The sequence below is a fragment of the Chlorocebus sabaeus genome, chromosome 26 (genome assembly GCF_047675955.1).
Source record: "Chlorocebus sabaeus isolate Y175 chromosome 26, mChlSab1.0.hap1, whole genome shotgun sequence".
Lineage (NCBI taxonomy): Eukaryota > Metazoa > Chordata > Mammalia > Primates > Cercopithecidae > Chlorocebus > Chlorocebus sabaeus.
This window is the reverse complement of record NC_132929.1, coordinates 40,105,358-40,132,381: the sequence shown is the minus strand read 5'-3', so window position 1 is coordinate 40,132,381 and position 27,024 is coordinate 40,105,358. Positions and strand designations below refer to the sequence as shown.

Sequence of the window (27,024 nt, the reverse complement as noted above, 5' to 3'; positions counted from 1 at the left end):
CTTAGCAACTGACTTTTTGATTTAGCAGCAGATCCCAATATACTATTTGAAGATCTTATCACTAGAAAGAAATATTTTTGAGGGAAATCTAATCCATCTAAAAATTTTTTTCACCTCCTAATGCAACAAAGGAAAGAGATTAACCTAATTAGAACAATATCCTAGGATATACATTTTCAATGAAGACAGTGCTCCTAAGGGGGCAAAACAATCATATTACAGTTTGTGTTCTGCCAAAGGGTCACAGTATATAAACGCTTCTTTTTTCTACGTAAATTTTTGTGTCCAGTTTTTCTATAAACCTGTTCCACATGCTCCAGCCATTAATTTCCCCTTTATTTATATCACTTATCTGTGTTAGATAAGCTATCGCATTTCTGTGTAATACAGTTCTAGTATTTCTTTTTCTTTTTTTTAGATGGAGTCTCACTCTGTTTTTGTTTTTTTCTTTTTCTTTTCTTTTCTTTTTTTTTTTTTTGAGACGGAGTTTCGCTCTTGTTGCCCAGGCTGGAATGCAATGGCGCGACCTCCCGCTCACTGCAACCTCCGCCTCCCGGGTTCAAGCCATTCTCCTGCCTCAGCCTCTGGAGTAGCTGGGATTACAGGCATATGCCACCACCCCAGCTATTTTTGTATTTTTAGTACAGATGGGGTTTCTCCATGTTGGTCAGAGTGGTCTTGAACTCCAAACCTCAGGTGATCCACCCACCTCGGCCTCCCAAAGTGCTGCGATTACAGGCGTGAGCCACCACGCCCGGCGAGTCTCACTCTGTTACCCAGGCTGGAATGCAGTGGCGCAATCTCGACTCACTGCAACCTCCGCCTCCCAGGTTCACGCGATTCTCCGGCCCCAGCCTCCTGAGTAGCTGGGATTACAAGTGCCCACCACCACACCTGGCTAATTTTTATATTTTCAGTACAGATGGGGTTTCGCCATGTTGGCCAGGCTGGTCTCAAACTCCTGACCTCAGGTGATCCGCCCACCTTGGCCTCCCAAAGTGCTGGGATTACAGGCGTGAGCCACTGCACCTGGCCCCCCCCTTTTTTTTTTTTGGAGACAGAGTCTCTCTCTGTTGCCCAGGCTGGAGTGCAGTGACACAATTTGGACTCACTGCAGCCTTAACCTTCCGGGTTCAAGCAATCCTGCCACCTCAGCCCCCAGAGTAGCTGGGACTACAGGTGCATGTCACCTTGCATGCCAGCTAATTTTTTTTTGGCGGGGGGTTAGAATTTTAGTAGAGACAAGGTCTTGCTAGGTTGCCCAGGCTGGTCTCGAACTCCTTAGCTCTAGTGATCCTCCTGCTTCGGCCTCCCAAAGTGCTGGAATTACAGACATGAGCCACTGAGCCCGGCCAGTTCTAGTATTTCATTAAGTCCTGTCTCCCTGGTAAGATGGTGCACTTCTTTAATATGTATTGTGGTTTTTACTCTCAAAATTCAGAAACTATATAACTCAAGGTCCCTAGTTGCATACAGAAACCAACCCTAGCTGATTCAAGCAAAAGATGAAAGGTTAGTAGTGGGTGACTCACTGAATCCCAGGAAGTCTGGAGAATCAGGCTCAGAAAACAAGCAAGAACAGGAAGAAGCTATACAGTCATAAATCACTTGTAAAATCATGCCATAGGCTGGGCACAGAGGTTCACGCCTATAATCTCAACACTTGGGGGCTGAGATGAGAGGGTCACTGCAGGCCAGGAGTTCAACACCAGCCTGGGCAACATAGCAAGACCCCGTCTCAACAAACAAATTAAAAAATTAGCCAGGTGTAGTGGCATGTGCCTGTAGTCCTAGCTACTCATGAGGCTGAGGCGGGAGGACAGCTTGAGCCCAGGAGCTCAAAGCTGCAATGAGCTATGATAGTGCCACTGCACTCCAGCCTGTGCCACAGAGTGAGACCCTGTCTCTAAAAAATATATATATTTTAAAAAATCACTCAGTTAGAAAATGGTGAGTCTACTCCAGTGGCAAAAGAAAAAAATTAATGAAAAAAAAAAAAAGAAAGTGGGCAAAAGACATCCAGAGATAATTCACTGAAGAGAATACAAAGGTAATAAACAAGCACATGAAAATAACTTGAACACTGTTAATCATTAGAGAAATGCAAATTAAAACCATGATGAGGCACCATTACACACCTCCCAGGATAGCTAAAATAAAAAATAGAGATAAAGTAAATATTGGCAAGGATGCAAAGAAACTAGATTTCTCACACATTGCTGGTGATAATGTAAAATGGTACAGCCACTCTGAAAACCAGTTTCTTAAAAAACTAAACACAATTACCATATAACCCAGCAACTGCACTCTTGGGCATTTGTCCCAGAGAAATGGAAACTTATATTCAAACACACACAAAAACCTGTATATAAATGTGCATTGCCCTTTTTTTTTCATAATAGTCCCAAACTGGAAACAGCCCAGCTGACCTCCAACAGGTAAATGGTAAAACGAACTGTGGTACATCCATACCATGGAATACTACTGTTCAGCAACAAAAAGGAATGAACTATCGATACATGCAACAACCTGGATGAATCTCCAGAAAATTACGCTGATTGAAAATGCCAATCCCAGAAGGTTACATATGGTATGATTCAATTTATACAATAACATTTTTGTCCAGGTTCATGACTGTAATCCCAGTGCTATGACAGGTAGAAGCAGGATAATCATTTGAGGCCAGGAGTTCCAGACCAGCCTGGACAACATAGGGAGACCTCATATCTACCAAAAATTATAAAAATTAGTCAGGGGTAGTGGCGTGCGCCTAGCTACTCAGGAGGTTGAGGCAGGAGGATAGTTTGAGCCTAGAAGTTCAAGGTTACTGTACACTATGATCACATCACTGCACTGAAGCCTGGGTGACAGACCCTGTTTCACTTTACGTATATAAATATTTATATATGTATATATAAATATATGTATATATAACAGTGTTTTTTTTTTGAGACGGAGTTTCACTCTGTCACCCAAACTGAAGTGCAGAGTACAATGGCATGATCTCAGCTCACTGCAACCTCTGTCTCCCAGGTTCAAGCAATTCTCTTGCCTTAGCTTCCCGAGTAGCTGGGATTACAGGCACACGCCACCATGCCCAGCTAATTTTTGTATTTTTGGTGGAGACGGTGTTTCACCATGTTGGGAAGGCTGGTCTCAATCTTATGACCTCAAGTGATCCACCCACCTCGGCCTCCCAAAGTGCTGGGATTACAGGTGTGAGCCACCGCGCCCAGCCTAAATAACAGTTTTTATGTAACAAAATTTTTGAAATGGAGAACAGGTTAGTGGTTACAAGAGATTAGGGATGGAGGTGGGAAAATACTGTATTCACATGTGCAGGGAAAGTGGGTATGGTATAAAAAAGTTAACACGGCCAGGCGCCGTGGCTCAAGCCTATAATCCCAGCACTTTGGAAGGCCGAGGCGGGTGGATCACCTAAAGTAAGGAGTTCGAGGCCAGCCTGGCCAACATGGTGAAACCCCATCTTTACTAAAAATACAAAAATCAGCCAGGCGTGGTGACGAATGCCTACAATCCCAGCTACTCAGGAGGCTGAGGTAGGAAAATCGCTTGAACCCGGGAGGCAGAGGTTGCGGCGAGCTGAGATTGTGCCATTGCACTCCAGCCTGGGCAACAAGAGTGAAACGCCGTCTCAAAGAAAAAAAAAAAAAAGATTAATAACAGTGATTGCTGTGTTAATGGAACTGTCCAGTCTTGACAGTGGTGTGGATACAGAAACCTACACGTGATATAAAATTGTATAGAAACAACCACACATACACAGACATGAACAAGCAAAACAAGGCAAATCTGAGTAAGATTGGTGGACTGTATCAATACCCATATTCTGGTTGTTATACTAGTTTTGGAAAATGTTGCTATTGGAGGAAATTGGGTAAAATGTACAAGGGATCTCTCTGTATTGTTTTATAAAACTACATGTGATTCTACAGTTATCTCAATGAAATTGTCAATTGAAAGCAAACAAGAAAAATGGCAGACAAGAAAACAGTTGAAATAAATAGAGTAGACAAAAACCACACTAACACAATAAAGAATTTTAAAAGACTTAAACCCACACGTAAGGGGATGAACTAAAGAGGAGACAACAATATTTTGGAACTTGGAAAGCAAACGAAGGAAGGATAACTGACGAAGCAAACCTAAGAATGCTATATTGAATTATAAGCATGCAATAGAAAAAACTTTGAACTATACCAATCAACACTACAGAATCTTCTCCTAAAATCTTAGTAACTGGCAGTACCAGATGACTCAAGATGTGAAACTGATGATTTAGGATGAATAACACTGATTGAAAACTATATAAGAAGCAATTATGGCTGGGCACAGTGGCTCATGCCTGTAATCTCAGTACTTTGTGGGGGCTGAGACAGGAAGGTGGCTTGAGCCCATGAGTTCGAGACCAGCCTGGACAACATGATGAAAGCCCATCTTTACTAAAAATACAAACATTAGCCAGGTGTGGTGGCAAACATCTGTGGCCCCAGCTACTCAGGAGGCTGAGGCAGGAAGATTGCTTAAACGTGGGAGGTAGAGGTTGCAGTCAGCCAAGATCACACCACTGCACTCCAGCCTTGGTGACAGAGTAAGACTCTATTTAAAAAAAAAAAAAAAAAAAAGCAATTATTTATTTAATTCCTTTTCTCACTCAGATACCACCCCTGACCCAAAAAACGAGAGAGGCTAGTTTCTCAAATAGAGGATCTCTGGACCAGGGTGCTCCAGACATAGTGGAGGACATGAGTACCATACCTAAAATAAGGAGATTAAATGTGGATTTAAACATACTGACTGCTGAAGGCTGAAGCCCTAGTCCTCTTTTTCACCTAGCTCAAAGAAATCTTTACTCTCCAGGAGGATTGGAAGGGGCTTGTTATTTTTCTAAGAAATCTGGTAAGCCTATGAGGAAACACCTAAAGATCTTGACATCTGGGGTTTCCCAACTTAACAGTCATCTCGCTGTGAAACTCACCATAAATATGTCCTGCAAATGCACTCACAGCTTCAAATATAACTTTCAGCGCTCCATCTTAAAGATGTTTAAAACATGAGCAGACAACCAAGCACTACCAGACATTTGAGGAATGCCTCTAACAAAAAAGATGGAGAACAAACCAGCATTTCATAAATCAGTTAACTGAGGCTCACATCAGCTAAAAATGAGATTAGTATTTACCATTTTGCACAGTTCATTCATATGTTTAATAAATATTCATTGGGTCAGGTACTATTATAGGTACTTGGGAAACAAAGATTCACAAAGCAAAACAAAACAAAACAAAACAAAATCTCTGCCCTGGTAGAGCTTACATTCTAGCAGACAGATAATAAACAATAAGCATAATAAAGTATACAAATAGTAAACTAAAAAGATTAGTGCTTCGAGAAAAAATAATGGGACAGGATAAAAGGAGGGTACAGAGGTGGTTGCCAATTTCAAACAGGTTGACATTTGAATGAATACTTGAGAGATGAGGGAGTTGACCATGCTATGTACTTATCTGTGAAAAAAGAATTCTAGTAGCCAGAACCTTCGATGTAAAGAGACCCAAGGCAAGAGGAGCTGCATTTCAAGGAACAGCAGAATCCAGTATGGCTGGAGGGGCATGAGAGTAGGGAGAAATAGGAGATAAGGCCACAGAGGTATGGCAGAGAGAAGCACAGATCATGTGGATCATTGACTTTTTCTCTGAATGAAATTAAGAGCCAGTGGAGGGTTCTGAGCAAAGAAGTGATAATGGACAAGTTTCAAAGAATTATTTGGGCTGCTGTGCTAAGAAGAGACTATATGGAAGCAAGGGACATAAGTAAGAGAGAGGATGGAATTTCTCAAAATGTTAGAGTTGACAATGGTGTTGGAAGTAATTTTTTCCCAAGTCTTTCATTTTAGATATAAGGAAACAGAGGCCCACAACATTGAATTTTCCAAGGTCATGTGTTAAAGTCTGAAATAAGCCTGGGAACAATGGCTCACATTTGTAATCCCAGCACTTTGGGAGGCTGAGGTGGGAGGCTCTTGAGCTCAGGAGTTTAAGATCAGCCTGGGCAACACAGGGAGACACCGTCTCTACAAAAAAATAGAAAAAATTAGCTGGACATGGTAGCTCACATCTGTAGTCCCAGTTACTTGGGAGGCTGAGGTGGAAGGATCACTTGAACCCAGGGGGCAGAGGTTGCAGTGAGCCATGATTGTCGCGACTGAACTGCAGCCTGGGTGACAGAGCAAGACTGTCTCAAATAATAATAATAATAATAATAATAATAATAATGATATCTGGAATAATCCACTTTGCATTTGTGTAGCCTTTTCAGTGTTTTTACGTTTATCATCTCATCTTGTATTCAGCAATCCTCTGGGCAGTTCATAGGGCAGCTGATAACTAACATTCATTTGGCCAAAATAGCTGGCCAAAATTAGGGATCAGGTCTAGAATATCCTCTCTCAGTACTTAATATAAAGCTATTGACTACATAGGGAGTGAATCTGCCATCATGCCCATAATATCACAAAGTGCTAAATAACCTAAGTGATTCAAGTAATGGAAATAACTCATTTCTGCTGATCTAATTCCATGGTCCCACAGGAGAGCCATAGCTATTAAATGCAGTATATGTATGTTAAGTGAAATGATATACATTACAAATTAGGAAAAAGACTAATTCTGAGGCAAATAGGAAAGAGTAATTTTGGGCCGGGCGTGGTAGCTCACGCCTGTAATCCCAGCACTTTGGGAGGCCGAGGTAGGTGGATCACAAGGTCAGGAGATCGAGACCATCCTGGCTAACATGGTGAAACCCCGTCTCTACTAAAAATACAAAAAAAATTTGCCGGGCGTGGTGGCAGGCGCCTGTAGTCCCAGCTACTCGGGAGGCTGCGGCAGGAGAATGGCGTGAACCCAGGAGGCGGAGCTTGCAGTGATCTGAGATCCAGCCACTGCACTCCAGCCTGGGCGAAAGAGCGAGACTCTGTTTCAAAAAAAAAAAAAAGAGTGATTTTGTTCCACATGATATTTGAGCTCAGGTCTCTTTTTCCCCTCCTCTTTCATTCCTAGCGAAGTCTCATCCTGCAAAGTCTTTCTCAGATTTGAAAGCAGCTGATAAACAACTGATTCCCATAAGATGACTGTTGATAATAGCTCGAAGTATTACTTCTCTCTAGGGGTATGTGTACTTTAATAGAAAACTCAAAACCTTCAATTCCAAAGGAATTGCAGTCAAGTTAGCAGGGAATATTACACTAAAGAAGACCTCTTGGCACTTACTCAAATCCCATTAAATGAATTCAAACTCAGCAACTGTTTATTGTTATCTACCATACTGTCAGTCACAAAGATAAGACATAGTTCTTGCCCTTAAGATGCTAAGAATGGAAGAAGACCACACAGAAAATACTAGCTTTTGTTTACTGAATACCTACTAAATATTAGGCATTGAGCTAACTACTTTCCATGGGCAGTAAGTATCAAGTATTATACTTAGCACAGTGATTAGCAAATAATTTATGTTCAATATATTGTGGCCATGATAGTATAATTATAACCTTTGTAATTGCATTTAATCTTCACTTCTGCTCTATAAAGTAGTTATCAGTGTTACTTTACAGATAAAAGGAAACTGAGGCCCAGAGGCTAGGTAATATGCTCAAGGCCATACAGCTATTAGGAGCCAGGATTCAGGCCCAGCACCATGGCTCATGCCTATAATCGCAGCACTTTGCGAGGCAAGCGTATCTCTTGAGGTCAGGAGTTTGAGATCAGCCTGGCCAACATGATGAAACCCCATCTCTATCAAAAAATTCAAAAATTACCCAGGCACGGCGACATGCACCTGTAGTCCCAGCTACTCGGGAGGCTGAGGTGGGAGAACCACTTGAACCTGGGAGGCAGAGGTTGCAGTGAGCTGAGATCACACCACTGCAGTCCAGACAGGGTGACAGAGTATAATAAAAAAAAAAAAAAAACAAGGCCAGGTGGCTCACACCTGTAATCCTGGCACTTTGGGAGGCCGAGGAGGGCAGATCACCTGAGGTCAGGAGTTCAAGTCCAGCCTGACCAGCATGGAAAAACCCCATCTCTACTAAAAATACAAAATTATCCAGGAGTGGTAGCGCATGTCTGTAATCCCAGCTACGCAGGAGGCTGAGGCAGGAGAATCACTCGAACCCAGGAGGCAGAGGTTGTGGTGAGCTGAGATTGTGCCATTGCACTCCAGCCTGGGTAACGAGCAAAACTCCATCTCAAAAAAGTCTCTGCTCCTCCTGTTCGGCAGACAGCCGCATATTCTCTTGCATTGGCAGCGCATCCCTGTGACACCATGGGGAAGGTGAAGGTCGGAGTCAACGGATTTGGTTGTACTGGGTGCCTGCTTAGTGCACCAGGACTGCTTGTAAGTCTGGTAAAGTGGATATTGTTGCCATCACTGACCCCTTCATTGACCTCAACTACATGGTCTACATATTCCTGTATGATTGTACACATGGCAAATTCCATGGCACTGTCAAGGCTGAGAACGGGACTCTTGTCATCAATAGAAATCCCATCATCTTCCAGGAGTGAGATCCCTCCAAAATCACATGGGGCGATGCTGGTGCTGAGTACATCGTGGAGTCCACTGGTGTCTTCACCAGCATGGAGAAGGCTGGGGCTCACTTGCAAGGGGGAGCCAAAAGGGTCAACATCTCTGTCCCCTCTGCTGATGCCCCCATGTTTGTGATGTGCGTGAACCATGAGAAGTATGACAACAGCCTCAAGATTGTCAGCAATGCCTCCTGCATCACCAGCTGCTTAGCGCCCCTGGCCAAGGTCATCCATAACAACTTTAGTATCATAGAAGGATTCATGACCACAGTCCACGCCATCATTGCCACCCAGAAGACTGTAAATGGCCCCTCTGGGAAACTGTCGCGTGACGGCTGCAGGGCTCTCCAGGACATCATCCCTGTCTCTATTGGCACTGCCAAGGTTGTGGGTAAGGTCATCCCTGAGGTGAACGGGAAGCTCACTGGCATGGCCTTCCATGTCCCCACTGCCAATGTGTCAGTGGTGGACCTGACCTGTTGTCTGGAAAAACCTGCCAATATGATGACATCAAGAAGGTGGTGAAGTAGGCATCAGAGGGCCCCCTCAAGGGCATCCTGGGCTACACTGAGCACCAGGTGGTCTCCTCCAACTTCAACAGCGACACCCACTCTTCTACCTTTGATGCTGGGGCTGCCATTGCCCTCAACGACCGCTCTGTCAAGTTAATTTCCTGGTATGACAATGAATTTGGCTATAGCAACAGGGTAGTGCACCTCATGGCCCACATTGCCTCCAAGGAGTAAGAACCCTGGACCACCAGCCCAGCGAGAGCACGAGAGGAAGAGAGAGGCACTCACTGCTGGGGAGTCCCTGCCGCAATCAGTCCCCTACCAGACTGAATCTCCCCTCCTCACAGTTTCCATGTAGACCCCTTGGAGAGGGAGGGGCCTAGGGAGCCCTACCTTGTTGTGTACCATCAATAAAGTCCCCTGTGCTCAGCAAAAAAAACAAAAAACAAACAACAACAAAACAAGAAACAAAACAATAAAAAAACCCACAAAAAATTAAAAATAGTAATAATAAAAATTGTTTTAAAAACCCCCACCAATAAAAAGGAGCCAGGATTCTGGATCATGAGGTCAGGAGTTCAAGACCAGCCTGGCTAATATGGTGAAACCCCGCCTCTACTAAAAAATTCAAAAATTAGCTGGGCGCGGTGGCAAGCACCTGTAGTCCCGGCTACTCGGGAGGCTGAGGCAGCAGAATCGCTTGAATCCAGGAGGCGGAGTCACAGTGAGCCAAGATCACGCCATCGCACTCCAGCCTGGGCAACAGAGTGAGATAGGAGCCTTACTCTGGAGCCAGGATTCAAACTCAGGCCTGTATAATTCTATAATTTGTGCTATTAACCCCTATATAATATTCAATATTTCTATAAAATTAATAGGTGTTTAATTTCATTTGGAAGTCTAAGGAACTGGCTAACAAGAATATGCTGTAAAAAGAAAGTGATATTTAAGTTGGATCCTGAATGACATGTGGGAAAGAAAGCGGGGTAAGAGTAGAGTTCGGTCCACGTTAAAAATGATGAGGGTCTGAACAAAGGAAGTGGCAACAAGTATAAAGAGGGGAAGTTACAAGAGACAAGCAGGAGATAATCTCTTAAAGAACCTTTGTGATGTACTAGATGTGAGCAGTGAGGGAAAGGTATCAAGGATGACTCACAAGTTTCTAGTTTGGGTGACTGGGTAGAAGTATTCCCACTACTAAAATTGAGAAAGTACTAGAGAAAAGAATGGAAACAGGAGGACTTTAGGGACAAATTATGACTTTTCTTTGAACTTTGTGAATTTGAAGTACATTTGGGACAAGTAAGCAAGGAAATCTGTTAGGCAACTGGAAATCATGGTCAAATTTAGGAAAGATGTCAGGGCAGGGAATGGATATTTGGGAGTCACTGCTATACCTACAGTAGTTTGAAATAATAATTGTGTAAGAGACTGACACATAGGTAGTACTCATGCTATCTTACGTGTACAGCTGGTCTTAACACTGAGAATATACTGAACTCTGAAAATAAGCAGGGCTGTAACATGTCCCCACAAATCAATATATGCCCAACACTTCCATCTTTACAGAAAAAAAAGAAAAGTAAAGTGTTGGGAATGGAGTGTAACTGATATCTGAGGACAACGACTCAGACAGCCGTTAGTCTTTTAACCCTGCATCCTCAAAATACCTGGTAAACTAGATGATCAATAAATATGTGATGAACAGAAAGCATGAATGAACGAAGCACAAAGAATTAAACAGAATTTCCAATGTTACTCAGCTTAAGTAGGGGAATGGACACTAGAAGCTAGGTGCTCTCAATCTTGTGTGCTTTACATTCCAGAGGTTTCTCTAAGCCTCCTTCCTCACTTATCCCTCAATAATTAGCTTGTTCTGAAAAATATCAACATACTTTAAAATCTCAAACTACAGTATAAATGTTCAAAATCTCATATTGGGCTGGGTATGGTGCCTTATGCCTGTAATCCCAGCACTTTGGGATTGCCGAGGTGGGAAGACCATTTGAGCCCAAGAGCTTGAGACTAGACTGGCAACCCAGTGAAACCCTGTGTCTACAAAAACAAAACAAAACAAAAATAGCCACATGTGGTGGCATGTGTCTGTAGTCCCAGCTACTTGCAAGGCTGAGGTAGGAGGATTGCTTGAGCCTGGGAGGTCAAGGCTGCAGTGGACTGTGATTATGTCATTGCAGTAAGCTGTGAATGACAGGGCAAGACCCCATCTCTAAGAAAAAAAAAAATCCCATATTGATAAAAGTCATCTATAAAAAAGTCCACAGTTAATTAACATCATATTTAATAATTAAGACTGAAAGTTACTCCTTAAAATCAGTGAAGAAGTTAAGGATATCTGCTCTTGCCACTTCTATTCAACATTGTACTGGAGGTTATAGTTAGAAAAATTAGGCAAGAAATAAAGAAAAAAGACATCGAGATTGTAAGTAAGAAGTAAAATGATCTCAATTTGCAGATAACGTGATCTCATACATAGAAAATCCTAAGGAATGCACAAAAATCATATCAGAGTCAAAAAATGAATTCCACAAGGTTGTAAGATACAAAATCAGTATAGACAAAACAATAGTATTTCTGTACTCTAGCAATGAATAATCCAAATATGAAATCGAGAAAACAATTCCATTTACAATAACAACTAAAAAAATAAAATCCTGAGGAATAAATTTCACAAAAGAAGTGCAAGATTTTGGTATACAACCCCTAAATTTGACTGGCTTAAAAAAAAAAAAAAAAGAAAAGAGAAAGCAGGGTTGAGCACGGTAGCTCATGCTTGTAATCCCTGCAAACTTTGGGAGGCCAAGGCAGGCGGATCACTTGAGGCCAGGAGTTCGAAACCAGCCTGGCCAACATGGTGAAACCCGATCTCTACTAAAAAATTAGCTGGGCGTAGTGGTACGCACCTGTAGTCCCAGTTATTCGGGAGGCTGAAACAGGAGAATTGCTTGAAACTGGTGGGTGGAGGTTGCAGTGAGCCAAGCCAAGAATGTGCCACTGTACCCCTGCCTGGGGGACAGAGTAAGACTCTGTCTCAAAAAAAAAAAAAAAAAAAAACCAAAAAAAAAAGTGCAAGATTTATACACTGAAACTACAAAACATCATTGATGGAAATTAAAGAAGTTCTAAAAAAATTGAAAGACATCTCATGTTCATAGATTGGAAGATTTTATATTGTTAAGATTGCAGAACTCTCCAAACTGACAGATTCAATGCAATCTCCATCAAAATTCTAGCCTGCTTCTTGCAGAAATTGACAAGCTGATCCTAAAATTCATATGGAAATGCAAAGGACTCAGAATAGCCAAAACAATCTCAAAAAGAAGAATAAAGTTGAAAGACTCACAATTCTCAACACTTACTACAAAGATGAGTAACCAAGATTATAATACTGCCATAAGGATAGACATGTTGATCAATGGAACAAAACTAAGAGTCTAGACAAAAGCCCATACATTTATGGTCAATTAACTTTCAATAAGGATGTCAAGAAAATCCAATGCAGGGTAAGAATATTCTTTTCAACAATTGGTGCTAGGAAAACTGCATATTTACATGTAAAAGAATGAAGCTGGATCCCTACTTCACACCATATAGAAAAAATAACTCAAAATGGATCAAAGACCTAAATGTAAGAGCTATAACCATAAAAATCTTGGAAGACACTAATATCCAGAATATATTCTTACAAAGACAACCTAATTAAAATATCGACAAAGAATCAGGTATCTTCAAAGGAGATATACAAGCACATAAGCACATGAAAAGATACTCTGAATCATTAGTTATTAAAGAAATGCAAGTCAAAACCACAATGAGATACCACTTTACACCCACCAGGATGGCTATTAAACAAATGAACAGTAACAAGTATTGTTGAGAGTATGGGGAAATTGGAATCCTTGTACATTGCTAGTGGGAATGTAAAATGGCACAGCCATTTACATTTTGGCAAACAGTTTGCCAGCTCTAAACAAAGTTAAACAGAGTTACCATATAACCCAGCAATTCTATCCCTAGGTATATAATGAAAAAAAATGAAGACATATGTCCACACAAAAACTTGTATATGAATGTTCATAGCAGCATTATCCATAACAGTCAAAATAAGGAAAAAAAACAAATATCCATCACCTGATGGATAAACAAATGTGGTATATCTATATAATGGAATATTATTCAACCATAAAGAGGAATGGAGTACTGCTGATACATGCTACAAAATGGATTATGCTAAGTGAAAGGAGTCAGACACAAAAGGCCACTTTTTTTTTTTTTTTTTTTTTGAGATGGAGTCTCGCTCTGTCGCCCAGTCTGGAGTGCAATGACGCAATCTTGCCTCATTGCAACCTCCACCTCCCGGGTTCAAGCAATTCTCCTGCCTCAGCCTCCCAAGTAGCTGGGACTATAGGCAAGTGTCACCATGCCCGGCTAATTTTTGTATTTTTAGTAGAGACAGGATTTCACTATGTTGGTCAGGCTGGTCTCGAACTCCTGACTTCATGATCTGCCCGCCTCAGCCTCCCAAAGTGCTGGGATTACAGGCGTGAGCCACTGTGCCCAGCCAAAGGCCACAGATTATATGACTCCATTTACATGAAATTTCTAGAGAGACAGAAGTAGACTGCCAGGGGCTGAGGAAAATGAAGAATGAGGGTGACTGCTGATGGGTACAGGATTTCTTTTTGAGGAAATAAAAATATTCTGGAATGCGTGATGTGATGGTTACACAGTTTGTGAATATAGTATAAACCACTGAATTGTATACTGAAAAAAAAAGAAAACATGATTTCTCAATTTTTAAAAAACACTGTATGAGGGAAAAACAAAAACAAAAACAAAAACCATATAACCTGTCTAGCTAACCTCTCACAAAAAATTTTCCAGTTATCAGTTGTTAAATGGGTTCTGGAAACACTACTTTTTAAAATAATAACCAGGAAAAGGCAGGAACATTAAAGCCATCTGATAAACATGCAAAAAACTGAAATTCTACCCACGCTTAGGCCATCAGCCATCATTTCTCAATCTTCCATTCACATGAAATTTAAGTTTATAACATAGAAGATTTTTCTTTTTCTTTTTTTTGAGACGGAGTCTCGCTCTGTTGCCCAGGCTGGAGTGCAATGGCGTGATCTCTGCTCACTTCAATCTCTGCCTCCCAGGTTCAAGCGATCCTCTCACCTCAGTCTCCCAAGTAGCTGGGATTACAAGTGTGCATCACCATACCTGGCTAATTTTATACTTTTAGAGACAGGGTTTCACCATGTTGGCCAGGCTGGTTTCAAACTCCTCACCTTAAGTGATCCTCCTGCCTCAGCCTCCCAAAGTGCTGGGATTACAGATTTGAGCCACTGTGCCCACCCTATAATATAGAAGATTTTCAAAGATTTTCCCAGATTTCCTGAAATTCTTATGTCAGGCTCTTGGTAAAAGCCTACTATTAGGCAGTCAATCCTGATCTGATTTCTTCAAACCAAAGTGCTGACACCAGTTCCAAAGAGTAGTCTCAGAGCTGCTAGCATAATTAATTGGAAGCTCTTTCTCTCCAGTTATGCAAGGAGTGTTTAGCTTTTTATAACTTATCTCAAACCAATTTTTGAGGTAAGTTTTGAGCAGGTCAACATTAAGTCTTTAAAAATTGCAAAACTACTCTCCCCTTACATACTCACCACCATCAGTTTAAAAAAACCAAACACCCAGACTTCTGAAGACAATCACAAATGAAGATAAAACATTGGTTTGAGATAAGTTATAAAAAGATAAACACAGAAGAAAATAAAATCTATAATAATTCATCATAGTATAGAATGTATACTTTTAGAGAATACAAATTAAAATATACCCTGCTAACATTTCTCCCCATTTCTGTCCTGTCAAAAGATCATTAAGGGTATGGTATGTTAAAGAAGATTTCTTTTGGAAATGCCTATACCTGATATTGTAAATGTCAAAGAGTACTCTTAGACAATAGGCTGAAAGTACTGTATTCCTGCCTCATTTTAACATTTAAAAGGAACAATAAATAAATCCAAAATACATTTCTCTATTGCACCAAAATTTCCTTTTTTTAAAAAAACCACAAATGTATTAAAAGTTAAATCTAAACATCTATGTAAACATCGAATAGACAAAAGGTCTAGGATGTTCAACATAGAAATCCATATAGAAAATTACACAGAAAAAAGATGGGTTTGTTTTTGTGCAACTTCCTTAACTAAAATGTTACTCCAGCAGAGGAAAAGAAAACATGAAAGACAGTCCTTTTCTTTTTATACAACTAGAAATCTCATAAGCTTATGTATTGAGCAAGCTTATCAACAAAAGCAAATTATGTTAACTGACATCACAGACACCTCTTTCCAAAGAGAAGAAAGCAGGTCAACATTAAGTCTTTAAAAATTGTAAAACTACTCTCCCCCTACATACTCACCACCATCAGTTTAAAAAAACAAACACCCAGACTTCTGAAGACAATCACAAATGAAGATAAAAAATTGGTTTGAGACAAGTTATAAAAAGCTAAACACAGAAGATGAGTTTCATAGTCCAGGGTGAGATCACATCAATTGTAAGAAAAGCTAGCAAAGCAGGGCCAAACCAGGTCAGATCTCTAATGGAAAAATTAAAGATGCTTAAAGGGACAGGGTTGAGATTCATGAGGTATAGATCATGCCCAAGCCAGTCCTGAACCAATAATCTCAGCCAGTTCCACAACATTAAAGAAATTCTTCTCTTAAGAATCTGGTAGAATGAAGTACAATTTTTATGTTCTTCCTTTTACTTTTCTGCATTTTTCAAATTCTTTACAATAAAGCACTTATAGATTTCAATGCCAGAATGCTGAAACCTCATTAGTAGAAAATAATCTCAAAGACACATAAAACCAAGTGGACAGGTTGCTGTAAACTCACAAGATCAAGGCATTCTCACTTGCCAAGTAGACAGTTTGCCCTGGGGCCATTAGAGATAACAATGCTTGCACTTTGCCCAATCTTCTCTCTGACAAAATAGGCTTTTGTCTCAAGTCACCAGATGCCTCACCATTAGTTAGCCAAGTGCCAGGGCCCCAGAGCCTAGATAACACAGCTGGAGCTTGGTACTTCCATACAGAGATTAAGAAATAATCTCCAGCCCACAACTCTATTAAGCAAACTTTGACAGCTGCCAGGGCCAGTAAAGAATAATGAAGGGACGGGGATCCAGTGGCACAGTTGCACCTCTTTCCCACACCAATACTCCTCTTCCCATTTTCCTCAGATGGCTCACTCTGCTGCCAACTCCAGGTCTTACTGGTCTCCTTAGCCACTAGGGCTGTCCATTTTTAAAAACCACACTGGCAATGATGGGCTTTTAGTAAAACTCAAACACTTCAAAATAAATTGAGGGTTCCCTGCTTAGGGTATTTTCATAAAAGTTATGAGCCTTGCTTCTACCTAAATTTCTCCTGGCTGTCGTCTTGGCAGCAGAATATTAATAGGCTGTCTTAAAAGAGTTGTAAAACACTCAGTATCCAATCATTTCCTGTACCTTGAAATGTTAACACTAAGGGAAGGACAGGGAGGAAAAAATAAGGAAAGGAAAAAAAAAATCCTCCTCTCAGGGAAATGCCTACACCCCAGAGACCAAGTCCAAGCTCCCTCCCTACTGCATTTTCAGCCACACAAAAGCCAAAGCCAAGAACAAGCCTCCATTTACACAGGCTTCCACAAATTTCTCTCCTCAGCCAACTCTGGAGCCAGGATGAGAGACTTTGTTGGCACACGCCAGCTCTTGTTTATGAGCTGGTTACCACCTCAAAGGCTGCTTGGCCCAAGGTCTGCCCTCTCTTTACAGGATCTTTCAAACTTCAAAAAGGGATCTTTTCTTGGACTCCTCTCAAGACATGGACGTGGGTTACTTAACCTGTTGCTTCCAGCTTGGGTACTATCCAAGGACTTCTCTGGGAGTAGTCAACATTATCTAATATGGAACGACTTTCTACCCACCTTTACAAAGTAAAGAAGAACGGAAAGATTTTATATTAAAAGTAAAAGCAAACACTTTCAGAAATAACTTCAGTGGCCATCAGGCAAAGATAGCAGCTGAAGCGACCAAAACCAGGTGAGCCTCTCCTTTGCTGTCACAGTGTAGCAGAGAAGGTGGGAAGAAAGATAATAAAAGAATCTCTTCGGCCGGGCGCGGTGGCTCAAGCCTGTAATCCCAGCACTTTGGGAGCCCGAGACAGGCGGATCACGAGGTCAGGAAATCGAGACCATCCTGGCTAACACGGTGAAACCCCGTCTCTACTACAAAAATACAAAAAAACTAGCCGCGCGAGGTGGCTGGCGCCTGTAGTCCCAGCTACTCGGGAGGCTGAGGCAGGAGAATGGCGTGAACCCGGGAGGCGGAGCTTGCAGTGAGCTGAGATCCCACTGCACTCCAGCCTGGGCGACAGAGCGAGACTGTCTCAAGAAAAAAACCAACAAACAAAAAAGAATCTCTTCAGCTGATAATTTAATTCTGTCCTGTACCCAGAGCTTATTTCTGAAATCTTGTAATGGAAATTTCCCTTGGTTGAATTCCATATCCTAACAGCTAGGAATTGAAGAGACATTTGGAAGTCAGTCTCTCAGGCTACTTTTTGCTGTCTTCCCATTCTATGGTGAACTCTTTTTTCCCTTAATTTCACCTCACCTATTAGAGATTTGGGGAGAATACCAGAACGCGTGGGAAAAAAAAAATTAGCCAAAAATTTAAGAAAATGTGAATAAAAAAATAAAAAGAAAAATAGAGATTTGGGGAAAATAAAAACTGAGACACAGGTTAGGGAGCCTGGCTAACTGCCTTTGGTTTTCTACCTTCTATGGAAACAACATTCACAACAGAAAACTACCTATATCATATATGTACAACTCTGCATTTTCACAAACTGAACACACAGTCATATAAATAGCATCCACAACAATAATATTTTAGCAAATAGTGCTCAAACAAAAACTTTGCCCTCCAGGGGATATGTGGCAGTGTCTGGGGACATTTTTGGTTGTCTTACCTTGGAGCGAATACGGTAAAGATATGGATGCTGTGAAACATCCTACAATAAACTGGACAACCCCAACAACAAAGAATTACCCTAGCCCCAAATGTCAATAGTGTTGTTGTTGAAAAATCCTGGTTACAGCAACACAGAAACCTTCCTGTACTGCTTCTCCAGAAAGGACTTTTGCCACAAAAATGCAAGACTCCTTTTGCTCTGGGAGAAAAGCTTCTGTAACATACTGCCATGAGGAGGTGGTACAGAGCATAAATGATCACAGATGAAACTACTCACCTGCCTGGAAAAACAAGAGAGGCTGCAAGGAGGAAGGAAAATAGAACAAACATTTGTTGCTGACCTATAACTATTATACTATAACCTCCATATACTGTGCATTTACAGTGTACTTTTAGATCTTTTAAATTAAAACCATATAAAATCTAAGGAAAATGAGATACGGAGAGGTAATTTGCAGAAGATCCTATATATATTAAATGGCAGTCAGTGCTGGGATTCAAACATAGACCTGATTACAATGTCTATGCTTTCATTTTAATACTATTAGAAGTTGAGAGTTTAAGTAACTGAAAATTAGGTCAAAAAAGAAAAAAGGAAAACTAAAGAAGTTGAGAGTAATGATGCCAGGCAGGGAAAATATGGCAAGTGGTTAAAATAAAAAGCAATGCTTTCATTGTTCGTAAGTGGCATGAGAAAGGAACTTTTCCTTAAAGTGTGCCTCAATCCAATAAAACCAATTCTAACTACAAAACCAAGCAAATTCTACAACCTCTTTCAGTGGATTTTAAAATGTCTGTATAGACATATGTTCGCAGTTGTGGGTTTTGTATTCTCTCTGGGACACAAGGAAGCAGTTCCTAATATGCCATCGAAGGTAGCTACCTTCTTAGTGTTCCTCAGTGACCCATAAGCCCCCTTCATTCAACACAGACACATTCTTCCTGGGTAAGTGCACTCACTTCTGTGGCATCAATTACCATTTATGTGTTCACATTAATAACTCTTAAATCTTTAGATTTCCAGTTCTCTCTCACATATCCAGTCCTCAAGAGACATTTCTACTTGGTTGTTCATTCATTCAACTCCCTCTTCCAAATTAACTACCATTCATCCTTCAGATATTTACTCAAACTTCTTAATGGATATTTTCCCTGACCCAGCTCCCCCCGCCCCCAAAGAATGGGTCAGTTCCTAATTATAGGCTCTCAGCACGCTGTAACTTTCACTTTTATAATTTTAATATTGTATAATGATAGATGTGCATGATTGTTTGATTCTATTCTATCTCCCCTACTAAACTGTATGCCCTAGAAAGAGCAGGATCAAATCTACTTTGCTTACCATTATTATCCCCAGCACAGGCAGCGCAAGCACCTCAAAATATGTCCAAAGTTAAACTCATTATCATTCCCTGCAAACTTGTCCCTTTTCAGTGTTCCCTCCTATCAGTAAGTGGTTCCATGAACAACTTGGTTCATGTCCAAAATCTGGACATGACTCTTGACTTCTCCTTCAATCTCTTCCCAACAAGGTAGCAATTACCAAGATGCTATCAACTGAACTTCTATTCTCTCAAATCTACCCACTTTGCTCCTTTCCTATTAATACTATTCTGGTCCAGCTGTCTGCCAATCTTAATAGGTCTATGCTAACTATGCTAACAGGTTCTTAACTGCCTCCAATCTTGCTCTCCAATCTCCTCTGCAGATGACATAAAGAGTAATTCTTTAAAAACCCAAAAATCAATCACTGTAATCTAAAAAGTCTAACAATACTTTTCGGCAGATATTAGGATGAAATCCAAATCCTTTAACAAGGCTTTTAAGGCCTTCTACTATCCAACCCCATAGCACTCCAGCCTCATCTTACCATTGTATTCCTCCTCCTCTAGTCATAGTGCATTTCTTCCAGTTGTTCTCATGCCCCAAGATTAGTCTTACCACTGAGCTTTTGATTATGCTATTCTCTCACCTGGCACAAGTCTTTTGCCCTCTCTCTATCACCTGTCTAATTCTAGCTTATTCCTTTGGGTCTCTATTTAACTATCAGAGAGGTTAGAGATCTCTGTCACCTCTTTTGATCAGAGATCTTCCTTGATCCCACACTATACTCTGGCCACCACTGCTATGTGTACCCACAATACCCTATGTTATCATTACTCATCAAAGTTTGTATACCCAATTTATCTGTCTCCCCCATTAGAATATAAACTCCAGTAACCCGGCATGATGGCTCACACTTGTAATCCCAGCACTTTGGGAGGCCATGGTGGGTGGATCACTTGAGCCCAGGGGTTCAAAACCAGCCTGGGCAATATGGTGAAACCCTGTCTCTACAAAAAAATACAAAAACTGGCCAGGTGTGGTGGCACGCACCTGTAGTCCTAAATACTTGGGAGGTTGAGTTGGGAGGATCACTTGAGCCCAGGAGGCAGAGGTTATAGTGGGCCAAGATTATGCCACTGTACTCCAGCCTGGGTGACAGAGTGTCTAAATATATATATATATGTATTTTTTTTAAATTTATGTATCATATATATACACACACTCCACAGAGCAGAGACCACATTCATTTCATTCAACTTCTGGTTTTTTTAAGATGGGGTCTTGCTATGTTGTCCAGGCTGGATTTGAACTCCCAGGCTCACAGGAACCTCCCAACTCAGCCTTCCAAGTAGCTGGAACTACAGGTGCGAGCCACCATGCCTAGCTTCAACTCTTTATCCTAAGTGCCAGCACACTGCATAGCACATGGTAGTTATTTAATAATTATTTGTTGGATGAACTAAATGAGAATCCATAAACTTGAACAGCTTGACTAGGACAGCCCTCCAACCTGTAAGTCCAGAAAAACATTAATTTTGTTATAAAGCATCCCATATAGGATCTGTTGAATCATAGGGAATTTTGTTTTGTTTTGTTTGAGACAGAATCTCCCTCTGTCGCCTAGGCTGGAATGCAGTGGCATGATCTCGGCCCACTGCAGCCTCCACTTCCCAGGTTCAAGTGATTCTTCTGCCTCAGACTCCTGAGAAGCTGGGACTACAGGCAAGCACCACTACACCCACCTAATTTTTGTATTTTTTAGTAGAGATGGATTTTTCACCATGTTGACCAGGCTGGTCTTGAACTCCTGACCTCAGGTGATCCACCTCCTCGGCCTCCCAAAGTGCTGGGATTACAGGTGTGAGCCAGCGTGCCCAGCCCAGAGGTAATTTTAAAATCAGCTAATGCTATAATATTAAAGCAAGAGGTTTAAAACTCCCAATTAAATAAGGAAGAGCCAAACAAACATTATCAAGTAAAAGGTTTCCAGAGTAAGGGTTAAAGAGAGAAGAAATTGATATAGTATAAGGGACTGCTGGAACCTGGTGAAAATTTTTAAAATCAGAATCATCCTGCGAGTTGATAAACTAAGATTGGACTTACTGTTTGGTAGCCGGATTAATTCTGGAAATGGTTCTGAAAGATACAGTAACACGTAAGCAGGATAAATGCAATTATAAGGAACCATCCCTAAGATAAGATCAATAAAAGATTAACAAATATATATATTCTTAATGAATGCCCAGTATATAGTGGCACCGCAATAAAATCTAAGTTTTCCTTAAAAGTATTCTTTGGGTGGGCATGGTGGCTCACACCTGTAATCCAGCATTTTGGAGGATTGAGGCAGGAGGGTCACTTGAGTTCAGGAGTTTGAGACCAGCCTGGATGACATGGTGAAACCCCATCTCTACCAAAAATACAAAAATTAGCTGGGTGTGGGTGGTGGCGCATGCCTGTCATCCCAAATACTTGGGAGGCTGTGGCAGGAGAATCTCTTGAACTCAGGAGGCGGGATTGCGTCACTGCACTCCAGCCTGGGCAACAGAGTGAGACTCTGTCTCAAAACAAAACACAAACAAACAAAAAAACCCCACCTCTATGAGGTTCCTGCTTAATTCAGCAAGACTGAATAAACAAAAAACAAATACAAATAAATTTTTAAAACTAAGAAATATACTCCATGGGGGCAGGGGAATGGAAGAGATTAAAGTAGGACTGGCCTGGCCCTTTTCTGCTTCAGGTTATTAGATGTAAAACAGGAAAGAGGGTGAAATATGACTAAGGAATAAGAACAATGAGAGATCTGAAAATTTTAGTTAAATATGAAAATGTCATTGGGGTTTTATTTTCCAACAATCTTCCCGGAATTTTCTCTGGCCTGAATGCCACTTCAGGTTGGTAATTTACTATGAACTACAGATAGCCCTACCTAACTTGGTTTCTAAACAAGTCGATCTTTTCCTCTGTGACATGAGGACATTTACCTGCTTAGTTCTTTTTTTTTTTTTTTTTTTTGAGACAGAGTTTCACTCTTGTTGCCCAAGCTGGAGTGCAATGGCGGGATCTCAGCTCACTGTAACCCTTGCCTCTCAGGTTCAAGCAATTCTCCTGCCTAGGCCTCCAGAGTAGCTGGGATTACATGTGTGTGTCACTACGACTGGTTAATTTGTTGTATTTTTAGTAGAAATGGGATTTCACCATGTTAGCTAGGCTGGTCTCGAACTCTTGACCTCAGGTTATTTGCCTGCCTTGGCCTCCCAAACTGCTGGGATTACAGGCGTGAGCCACCACGCCTGGCCTTACCTGCTTAGTTCTGAGGAGGTGATTAGATGGTTCAGAGGGGACATTATTTTAAGTCTTTAAGTCTCCTCTATCCTACCCCTCCCCCCTTTAAAAAGAAGATCCATTTCACAAAGGCTGAGGGGCAAATACTAAGAGTTTCCCAAATCAATAAGCTTAAATTTCCATTTCTGGGAGCTTTGCCCTGGCCAAACTGCTTCCCAGGGAGAGGCGCATTGTGCTTTTCTTTTTCCCGAGTGATACTATATTGGCCTACACCCAGAGTCATTTTTACTCAGCTTTTCAACATGAAAACTTCTGTTTGGCCAGTCCTCCAGGGCAACTGCAATGCCTTGTCCAAGAGGTGCCACCAGTCCATGCCTAAAAGCACCAAGCCTTCAAATAAGGTATACTATTCACAGCAGTGTCATCTCTAGGCAGTAACAGCAATTTTGAACTATGGGTAAAACATCTCACCATCAAAAAAAAAAACAAAAAAACAAACTCACCGTCAAAGGCAGTACAGTAGTTTTTCAAGATACAGACAATGCTATACCCAGACTATAATGAATATCCAAGGTAGAACATACGAAAATGACTGATTTTTCCTGGTTATTTTTATTTGAGAAGAAAGGAGGAGCCCTTCCTAAATCTGCATAACTAAATATAATCCCATTTGCTTAAGACAAGACCAACAACAAATGTAAAATGTTATTTCAGAAATAAAAACAACAACAAAAAATTAAAGCAGGATTAAAAAAAAAAAAAGAAAGGCTGGGTGCAGTGGTTCACACCTGTAATCCCAGAACTTTGGGAGGCCGAGGTGGGAGGATCACTTGAACCCAGGAGTTCGAGGCCAGCCTGGCCAATATGGTGAAACCCATCACTACAAAAAATACAAAAATTAGCCAGGTGTGGTGGTACACGCTTGTAATCCTAGCTACTGGGGTGGCTAAGGCAGGAGAATCACTTGAACCCAGGTGGAGGAGGTTGCAGTGAATCCAGATCACACCACTACACTCTAGCCTGGGACGACAGAGTGCGACTCCGTCTCAAAAAAAAAAAGAAAAAACCAAGCATGGTTTAAGCTGGGTTCAGTAGTGCAGGCCTATAGTTCCAGTTACTCAGGAGGCAGAGGTGGGAGAATTGCTTCAGCCCAGGAGTTCAAGTCCAACTTGGGCAATGTAGTGAGACTCAGTCTCTTAAAAAAAAAAAAAAGGGCATAGTTTAGATAGAATCTAAAGGTGAAAGTGAGAAAAGGCTACAAGGTGAAAGGTATACCTCAAAGGACCTACCAAAAGGCAATGGGCCTAAGAAAGCGAAACTAGGCTCAGAAATATTTATGTTGGTAAGAGGAGAACAGCTCTGCCTACATGATAGTTCTGTTCAATTCAAGGGTAAGATCTGAGGTTACCATATAGAAATAAAGGGAAGGAATTTGTGGGCACTGTGAGGAACATGAAGGTTGGGACTGAAATGTAAATACTACAATAATCATTACATTAAGCTATATTCACTCCATGGACCCAAAGCTTCCACTACATAGAGAAGCTGGATCCTAAGATCTGCTCTATTGTCATAAAATACCTTTGTATACTAAATGGATAATATTTAACATTATAAAATCAACTATATGTAACTGGCAAAAAAAGAAAGGAAGGAACAAAAACCAGTTTGAATGGTTTGGGCCTCATAGCTGTTCTGCTTGAGTATATGCTCTGGAGGAAGCCAGAGATAGGAGATTTGAACTGGCGTTTTTTTTTTTGGGGGGGCTCTTGCTCTTGCCCAGGCTGGAGTGCAGTGGCATGATCATGGTTCACTGCAGCCTCAACCTCCCAGGCTCAAGTGATCCTCCTGCCTCAGCCTCCCAAGTAGCTGGGACCATAGGCGTGTATCACCACACCCAGTTAATTTTTTAGTTTTTTGTACAGACGGGGCCTCCCTATGTTTCTCAGGCTGGTTTTGAACTTCTGAGCTCAAGCGATCCTCCCACCTTGGCCTCTGAAATGCTGGGATTACAGGTGTAAGCCACCATGCCCAGCCAATTGGCTGTTCCTTAAATCTGGTTTCCACTCCCATGTGCCTCTCATAATACAAGCATTTTACTAGGCTTAGGGTGATTCTAGTATTTATAAATATGTATTTTTCATTAATATAGTCTAGCTCTCACACAAGTCAGCTCTTATGTGGGGACCTCAGCTGAAGAAATAATGGCTTGTCTCAATGCTAAAGAAAAAACTGATTGTGTTCAATTCATGGAGCCTGTATGTCAATCTTCAAGAAATCATCCTGAGAAATCCTGCAGGTAATTTCTGACTGAGTGCCTCACATCTTGACTTTAGAACCTAATCCTTGTAAGAGATGGGAAAGGACAGGAGAGATACTAGAAGCCAACAAAAATGAAAGAATTTCTCAGTCTCTTTCTGAAATTGTAATAAGCAATCAGCTTGTTTGATTTCAAATCCCTACATTCTCAATTCAAGCACATATGTACAAGCAAAATGAAAAATGCCTTATGGCATATTTTATTTAAAACAGACACTCTACCAGATGTTTAAGAATCTGCATAGTGATGAAATTAAGATCTAGTCTAATATGGTGTATATAAATGTGTAGTCACTTTGTATGATGAGTTTTTCCCCACATTTGCCAATTTTTTTTCCTCCTACTCACAGTGGTATATGAATTTGAGATACTCCAAAACCTAAAAAAAAACATCTAAAGTACAGATTAATACAAATTCTGAGAACATAGGTAATGCATGTACCAGTACTAAAAACCATACTTAAACTTCTAAATTTTTATATTAAATTATTTATTATTTAAATTTTATGAGAATTTAAGGTTATGTAATTATTATTTTGGCTGAAGTATGACATACCACAATGTTTTCTAGTATGAGTTTGCTATGCTTATTACCTGGATAAGGAAATAATCTGCACACCAAACCCATGTGATACACAATTTATCCATCTAACAAACCTGCAACATGTATCCCTAAACCTAAAGGTTTTTTAAAAAAAGTATGTGTTTGCTGCACAATTAGGTATGTGTTCATCTCTGATAACAATTAGCATTCTAATTACTCTTCTTCAGGCATAAGACTTAAAATCTCAGCAAGGAAATACTTTATACCCCAAAACATTAATGCTCTTTTCGATTTCAAAGAAATTGTATTTATTTAAAAAAAAAAAAATCAACAACAAAAAACTAAGATATAAGGGACTTGCTCTATTTCTGTGACGCAATATTTCCTCTTCCTATAACAGCATGTTTACTTTGTTTCTTTTTTTTTTTTTTTTTTTTTTGAGACGGAGTCTTGCTCTGTCACCCAGGCTCGAGAGCAGTGGCCGGATCTCAGCTCACTGCAAGCTCCTCCTCTCGGGTTCACGCCATTCTCCTGCCTCAGTCTCCCGAGTAGCTGGGACTACAGGCACCCGCCACTTCACCCGGCTAGTTTTTTGTATTTTTTAGTAGAGACGGGTTTTCACCGTGTTAGCCAGGATGGTCTCGATCTCCTGACCTTGTGATCCGCCCGTCTCGGCCTCCCAAAGTGCTGGGATTACAGGCTTGAGCCACCGCGCCCGGCCAAGCATGTTTACTTTGAATGCATCCAGAAGCAGACTCAGGAATAAGGTCTTTTTTGTATTGCTACATTATTTTTTTTTCGAATGTAATGAATTTCCAGAAAATTAGGAACACCTATTACCCAATATAAGCACAGAAATACATTTACAAACCAATGAGAAAAGAGACTGGTTTTGGATTAGCCATAAATTTTAATTATCCAAATCTGTCTCCTGCCCCTTTCTAATCTACATAGAAAAAAAAGCACAAATAGCCTATATGTGGCAAATATATCTACTCATAAGAATTTTGCTTAAATTTGCCTTAAAAATTCTGAAACAATAATTTAAAACTGAATTAGTAACACAGATATGCATGCTCTACCTTAAAGGCTGTCAGAAATTCAATAATTAATTATCCTAATTAAGGTGATAATGAGAAATCAGGTTCATTATAGTTGAATTCCAAAATGCCTGACCCCAACATAAGCATCCTGTAGACTGAGCAATGAAAAAGAAGAGTCGTTTTCACATGATAGTGATTTTTAACTAAGAGGAACATTACACGCACCTGTTGAACTTAAAAAATAAAAATTAAAAAAATAAGCAGGGTACGGTGGCTCACGCCTGTAATCCCAGAACTTTGGGAGGCTAAGGCGGGTGTATCACGAGGTCAGGAGATCA

General features: G+C 40.8%; 1 protein-coding gene and 1 pseudogene across 2 annotated transcripts in view; one reads left to right on the top strand and one right to left on the bottom strand.

Moving 5' to 3' along the window:
* The window catches only part of ZNF609 (zinc finger protein 609), a 239,881-nt gene that overhangs the window by 158,991 nt on the left and 53,866 nt on the right, over positions 1–27,024 (bottom strand). The window lies entirely within an intron of this gene.
* On the top strand, positions 8,341–9,407 carry LOC103245492 (glyceraldehyde-3-phosphate dehydrogenase pseudogene; annotated as a pseudogene).